At 53.4% G+C, this 7,469-nt stretch overlaps 1 long non-coding RNA gene across 1 annotated transcript; it reads right to left on the bottom strand.

Annotated features, from left to right (window-relative positions):
- Nucleotides 1–1,348: 1,348 nt before the first annotated feature.
- LOC140392384 (uncharacterized) lies at nucleotides 1,349–6,604 on the bottom strand. The gene is made up of 3 exons (XR_011935320.1): nucleotides 5,856–6,604; nucleotides 2,628–2,863; nucleotides 1,349–1,476 (listed from the first exon to the last, which is right to left on the bottom strand). It is a non-coding gene; the product is annotated as an uncharacterized lncRNA (long non-coding RNA).
- Nucleotides 6,605–7,469: the final 865 nt, after the last annotated feature.

Consider the following 7,469-nt stretch of genomic DNA (forward strand, 5'->3'; position numbering starts at 1 on the left):
GAATTGGGGGAGGACACCGGAATTGGGGGAGGACACCGGAATTGGGGCGGAGGACACAGGAATTGGGGCGGAGGACACAGGAATTGGGGCGGAGGACACAGGAATTGGGGCGGAGGACACGGGAATTGGGGCGGAGGACACGGGAATTGGGGCGGAGGACACGGGAATTGGGGCGGAGGACACGGGAATTGGGGCGGAGGACACGGGAATTGGGGCGGAGGACACGGGAATTGGGGCGGAGGACACGGGAATTGGGGCGGAGGACACGGGAATTGGGGCGGAGGACACGGGAATTGGGGCGGAGGACACGGGAATTGGGGCGGAGGACACGGGAATTGGGGCGGAGGACACGGGAATTGGGGCGGAGGACACGGGAATTGGGGCGGAGGACACGGGAATTGGGGCGGAGGACACGGGAATTGGGGCGAGGACACGGGAATTGGGGCGAGGACACAGGAATTGGGGGCGGAGAGGACACAGGAATTGGAGGGAGAACACAGGAATTGGAGGGAGGACACAGGAATTGGGGGCGGAGAGGACACAGGAATTGGGGGAGGACACAGGAATTGGGGGCAGGGAGGACACAGGAATTGGGGGAGGACACAGGAATGGGAGGAGAGGACACAGGAATGGGAGGAGAGGACACAGGAATGGGAGGAGAGGACACAGGAATGGGAGGAGAGGACACAGGAATGGGAGGAGAGGACACAGGAATGGGAGGAGAGGACACAGGAATGGGAGGAGAGGACACAGGAATGGGAGGAGAGGACACAGGAATTGGAGGAGGACACAGGAATTGGAGGAGGACACAGGAATTGGAGGAGGACACAGGAATTGGAGGAGGACACAGGAATTGGAGGAGGACACAGGAATTGGAGGAGGACACAGGAATTGGGGGAGGACACAGGAATTGGGGGAGGACACAGGAATTGGGGGAGGACACAGGAATTGGGGGAGGACACAGGAATTGGGGGAGGACACAGGAATTGGGGGAGGACACAGGAATTGGGGGAGGACACAGGAATTGGGGGAGGACACAGGAATTGGGGGAGGACACAGGAATTGGGGGAGGACACAGGAATTGGGGGAGGACACAGGAATTGGGGGAGGGCACAGGAATTGGGGGAGGGCACAGGAATTGGGGGCGGGGAGGACACCGGAATTGGAGGGAGGACACCGGAATTGGAGGGAGAACACCGGAATTGGAGGGAGAACACAGAAATTGAGGGGGGAGTGAGAGGATAGTCTGAGGTGGTGTTTGCAAAGACAAAAGTTTCATTCCTCCCCCCTCACTCAATTGCCCCCCCCCCCCCACCCCCCCACTCGGCTGACCACGACTCTCACCTTCCTCACTTGGTCCTCGCACCTTCTGGTCGCACCCGCATCTCGGAAGCTCACCCCGGCTGCAAGCTCGGGTCACGGCGAATGCCACCCCTGCCGCCGAAACTGCGTGGACGAAGGCTGCCTCTCTGGTCCCTGTACGGGGGAAGAGAGGTCACAAACCTTCACACCACTGGTCGAGCCTGACACTGCTGCCACCATGAACCAATCATTCATAAAGAATTGTGCCAACGCTTTCCTTGTTTTATTATTTGTACCAGGCAAGGGAAGATATTTTTACATGGGTTGAACGCTGGAAGGTATTAGTAGCTAGGCTGCAGTCTGCCCCTGCCACCATGTCATGTTTTTATAATATGATTTAACCAACCAATTATGAGGGGCTATGCCAACATGTGGTTTCACTGATTTAAAGTCTATAAGAGCGAGGTGCAGGAGGAAGCCATTCAGCCTCTCGAGCCCACTCCCGCCAGTCAATAACATCATGGTTGACCTCACCTCAGCCTCATCTCCGCCTTCCTGCCTCGCTCCCCATAACCCGTCATCCCACGACTAAGTATAACACATGTACCCCCTCCTTAAATGTGTTCAGTGTTCCGCCCTCCACCGCACGCCCCACCGCACGCTGTGGAGAGGATCCCATTGTTTCACGACACTTGGGGTGAAGTAATTCCTCATTTCCGTTTTAAATTTGCCATCGGGTGGCACGCCGCGTCAGTATTGTTGCTTCACAGCACAAGAACCCGGGTTCGATTCCCGCTTGGGTCACTGTCTGCGTGGAGTCTGCACATTCTCCCCGTGTCTGCGTGGATTTCCTCCGGGTGCTCCGGTTTCCTCCCACAAATCCCGAAAGACGTGCTGTTAGGTGAATTGGACATTCTGAATTCTCCCTCTGTACCTGAACAGGCGCCGGAATGTGGCAACTAGGGGCTTTTCACAGTAACTTCAGTGAAGTGTTAATGTAAGCCTACTTGTGACACTAATAAAGATTATTATTATTACCTACTGCACCTGAATACTAACTTTCTGCGATTCATGCAATGGGATGTTCAGATGCCTCTGCGCTGAAATAGGCATGCAAGAACACATATGCACAGGTAGAAAGCAGGAAGAGGAGGGCTTCGCCCTCCGCTGCCACCACGTCGCGTATTTTGTAAACACTGATATAAATGAAACAAGCACTCCTGACACAAAGGTGCGCTGCTATTCTTGAAGGTCACAGGACAGCAGTTGCAGCGGGTCGGTGCGTGCTGCACGGGAGACGCGACCCTGCCCTTCTCCTGCCCTACCTGGCGGGACTCCCTTCCCGAAAGTCTCAATTCCGGCGATAACCGAGCAGTTCCACCGGCGATGGTGGAATTGCTGCTGGCACTCCTTGACGGCGATCTCGGCGCCGCGTTTGACGGAGTCCATAGCGCGCAGATGCCTCCTGCACATCAGCACCTGAGCCTCGACCAGGCCCCGGAGGCGCTCGCACTGCTGCTTGTTCTGCACAGCTCGAGGGGAGGGGAGCTTCACCATATACCTGAAGTAGGAGGGTAGGGTTGGGGAGGGAGGGCCAGAAAGGGATCAGGGGGCAGAGAAATTACACTTTCCCCATCAGTTACTCAACGAGCGCAGGATTAGATTTAATTTTTTGTTAAATTTAAAAAAACGCAAAACTCCCTCTACACTGTCCCCATCAAACACTCCCAGGACAGGTACAGCACGGGGATACAGAGTAAAGCTCCCTCTACACTGTCGCCATCAAACACTTTCAGGACAGGGACAGCACAGGGTTAGATACAGAGTAAAGCTCTCTCCACACTGTCCTCATCAAACACTCCCAGGACAGGTACAGCGCGGAGTTAGATACAGAGTAAAGCTCTCTCTACACTGTCCCCATCAAACACTCCAAGGACAGGTACAGCACAGGGTTAGATACAGAGTAAAGCTCTCTCCACACTGTCCTCATCAAACACTCCCAGGACAGGTACAGCACGGGGTTAGATACAGAGTAAAGCTCCCTCTACACTGTCCCCATCAAACACTCCCAGGACAGGTACAGCACAGGGTTAGATACAGAGTAAAGCTCTCTCCACACTGTCCTCATCAAACACTCCCAGGACAGGTACAGCACGGGGTTAGATACAGAGTAAAGCTCCCTCTACATTGTCCTCATCAAACAGTCCCAGGACAGGTACAGCGCGGAGTTAGATACAGAGTAAAGCTCCCTCTACACTGTCCCCATCAAACACTCCAAGGACAGGTACAGCACAGGGTTAGATACAGAGTAAAGCTCTCTCCACACTGTCCTCATCAAACACTCCCAGGACAGGTACAGCACTGGGTTAGATACAGAGTAAAGCTCCCTCTACACTGTCCCCATCAAACACTCCCAGGACAGGAACAGCACAGGGTTAGATACAGAGTAAAGCTCCCTCTACACTGTCCCCATCAAACACTCCCAGGACAGGAACAGCACAGGGTTAGATACAGAGTAAAGCTCCCTCTACACAGTCCCCATTAAACACTCCCAGGACAGGTACAGCACAGGGTTAGATACAGAGTAAAGCTCCCTCTAAACAGTCCCCATCAAACACTCCCAGGACAGGTACAGCACGGGATGAGATACAGAGTAAAGCTCCCTCTACACCGTCCCCATCAAACACTCCCAGGACAGGTACAGCACAAGGTTAGACACAGAGTAAAGCTCCCTCTACACTAACCCCATCAAACACTCCCAGAACAGGTACAGCACGGGGTTAGATACAGATTAAAACTCCCTCTACACTGTCCCCATCAAACACTCCCAAGACAGGTACAGCACAAGGTTAGATACAGAGTAAAGCTCCCTCGACACTGTCCCCATCAAACACCCCCAGGACAGGTACAGCACAGGGTTAGATACAGAGTAAATCTCCCTCTACACTGTCCCCATCAAACACTCCCAGGACAGGTACAGCACAGGGTTAGATACAGAGTAAATCTCCCTCTACATTGTCCCCATCAATCATTCCCAGGACAGGTACAGCACGGGGTTAGATACAGAGTAAAGCTCCCTCTACACTGTCCCCATCAAACACTCCCAGGACAGGTACAGCATGGGGTTAGATACAGAGTAAAGCTCCCTCTACACTGTCCCCATCATACACTCCCAGGACAGGTACAGCACGGGGTTAGATACAGGGTAAAGCTCCCTCTACACTGTCCCCATCAAACACTCCCAGGACCGGTACAGCACAGGGTTAGATACAGAGTAAAGCTCCCTCTACACTGTCTCCATCAAACACCCCGAGGACATATACAGCACGGGGTTAGATACAGAGTAAAGCTCCCTCTACACTGTCCCCATCAAACACCCCCAGGACATATACAGCACGGGGTTAGATACAGAGTAAAGCTCCCTCTACACTGTCCCCATCAAACTCTCCCAGGATATATACAGCATGGGGTTAGCTACAGAGTAAAGCTCCCTCTACACTGTCCCCATCAAACAGCCCCGGGACAGGTACAGCATGGGGTTAGATACAGAGTAAAGCTCCCTCTACACTGTCCCCATCAAACACTCCCAGGACAGGTACAGCACAAGGTTAGATCCAGAGTAAAGCTCCCTCTACATTGTCCCCATGAAACACTCACAGGACAGGTACAGCACGGGGTTAGATACAGAGTAAATCTCCCTCTACACTGTCCCCATCAAACACTCCCAGGACAGGTACAGCACGGGGTTAGATACAGAGTAAAGCTCCCTCTACACTGTCCCCATCAAACACTCCCAGGACAGGTACAGCATGGGGTTAGATACAGAGTAAAGCTCCCTCTACACTGTCCCCATCAAACACTCCCAGGACAGGTACAGCACGGGGTTAGATACAGGGTAAAGCTCCCTCTACACTGTCCCCATCAAACACTCCCAGGACCGGTACAGCACAGGGTTAGATACAGAGTAAAGCTCCCTCTACACTGTCTCCATCAAACACCCCGAGGACATATACAGCACGGGGTTAGATACAGAATAAAGCTCCCTCTACACTGTCCCCATCAAACACCCCCAGGACATATACAGCACGGGGTTAGATACAGAGTAAAGCTCCCTCTACACTGTCCCCATCAAACTCTCCCAGGATATATACAGCATGGGGTTACCTACAGAGTAAAGCTCCCTCTACACTGTCCCCATCAAACAGCCCCAGGACAGGTACAGCACGGGGTTAGATACAGAGTAAAGCTCCCTCTACACTGTCCCCATCAAACTCTCCCAGGATATATACAGCATGGGGTTAACTACAGAGTAAAGCTCCCTCTACACTGTCCCCATCAAACAGCCCCAGGACAGGTACTGCACGGGGTTAGATACAGAGTAAAGCTCCCTCTACACTGTCCCCATCAAACACTCCCAGGACAGGTACAGCACAGGGTGAGATACAGAGTAATGCTCCCTCTACACTGTCCCCATGAAACACTCACAGGACAGGTACAGCACGGGGTTAGATACAGAGTAAAGCTCTCTCTACACACACACATAGCCTACTCACAGCCAGTCACTAGCGATCACCGACAGCCTCGTAACATGGATAAGAAGCCAGACTTTCAGGAGGGAAACTGCTGTCATTGCTTTGGACCCAATTCGCCTTCAGTGTGAAGATGTTCCCTCGAATCAAATGGAAATAACCGACAGGGAGGGGCCTGAAGGAAAGAAGGGGACACCGCGAGACAGAGGGACAGAGAAGGAGAGAGGGAGAGAGAGAGAACGAGCAAGTGTGAACCAAGAGAGCGGCAGAGAGAGAGGGAGCGAGGGGCTCCGGGTTCTGCAGCCAGAGAGCGGTGGAACGTGAGTGGGGGAGAGGAGGAGGGAGAGAGAACCTGATGCTGTCGCCGATTTGAAGAGTCTGTGAGGAGGAACATACAGGGCCAGAAGGTAATGTGAGGGGCAGATTGGCGAGGATGAGTGGGGCAACAGGTTGTGGATCTCTCACACAACCTGCACTGCCCTCCCCTTCCTCCTGACCTCAACCTTGAGGAGAACCAGAACACTCTCTGTCCCACTCTCTGTCTCCCTCTGTCTCACTGTCTCTCTCTCTCTCCCTGTTTCTTTTCTGTGTGTCTCTCTCTGTCTATCTCCGTATGTGTCTCTCTATTTTCTATATTGCTGTTTCCCTTGCTCACTCTATCTCTGTTTTTCTCTCTCCCTCTCAGTCTCTCTCTCTCTCTCTCACTCGGTCTCTCTCTCTCTCTCACTCCCTCTCTCTGCCTCTCTCTCTCAATCTCTCTGTCTTGTTCCCTGTCCCACTCTATCTCTGTCTCTACCTCCCTCGTCAGGATTCAGTGAGCTGTTCGCAGAGGAGTTGGGCTGAGACTGGAGGCGAGGGTGGGGGCTGAAGGGGAGGACAAAATCCACCGCCCCTCATCCTCCTCCCCCCCCTCCCCCCCACCCCCCGCCCCCCCCAACCACACCACCCACCGTGCCTGTGCATGGGGACCGTGTCTGTGATATTTGCTCAGTGTTCAACTGCTCCAGGCATCTGAACCTGGCTGGGCAACCCCTAGATACAGCAAACATTGAGACTGACGAGAGAGAGAGATGGAGAGAAGCGGAGAAGAGAGAGAGAGACAGACAGACAGACGTGAGAGAAAATGACAGACAAGGAGAGAGACAGACAGAGTGATATGAATGGAAACAGAGGGAGAGAGAGAAAAGCGGAGATACTGGAGAGTGAGAAATACAGGGAGATACTGGGGAGTGAGGGATACAGGGAGATATTGCGGAGTGAGGGATACAGGGAGATACTGGGGAGTGAGGGATACAGGGAGATACTAGGGAGTGAGGGATACAGGGAGATAGTGGAGAGTGAGGGATGCAGAGAGATACTGGAGAGTGAGGGATACAGGTAGATACTAGGGAATGAGGGATACATGGAGATACTGGGGAGTGAGGGATACAGGGAGATACTGCGGAGTGAGGGACACAGGGAGATACTGGGGAGTGAGGGATACAGGGAGATATTGCGGAGTGAGGGATACAAGGAGTTACTGGGGAGTGAGGGATACAGGGAGATACTGGAGAGTGAGGAATACAGGGAGATACTTGGGAGTGAGGGATACAGGGAGATACTGAGGAGTGAGAGCTACAGGGAGATACGGAGGAGTGA

This window comes from Scyliorhinus torazame, chromosome 16 (assembly GCF_047496885.1).
Source record: "Scyliorhinus torazame isolate Kashiwa2021f chromosome 16, sScyTor2.1, whole genome shotgun sequence".
Classification (NCBI taxonomy): Eukaryota; Metazoa; Chordata; class Chondrichthyes; order Carcharhiniformes; family Scyliorhinidae; genus Scyliorhinus; species Scyliorhinus torazame.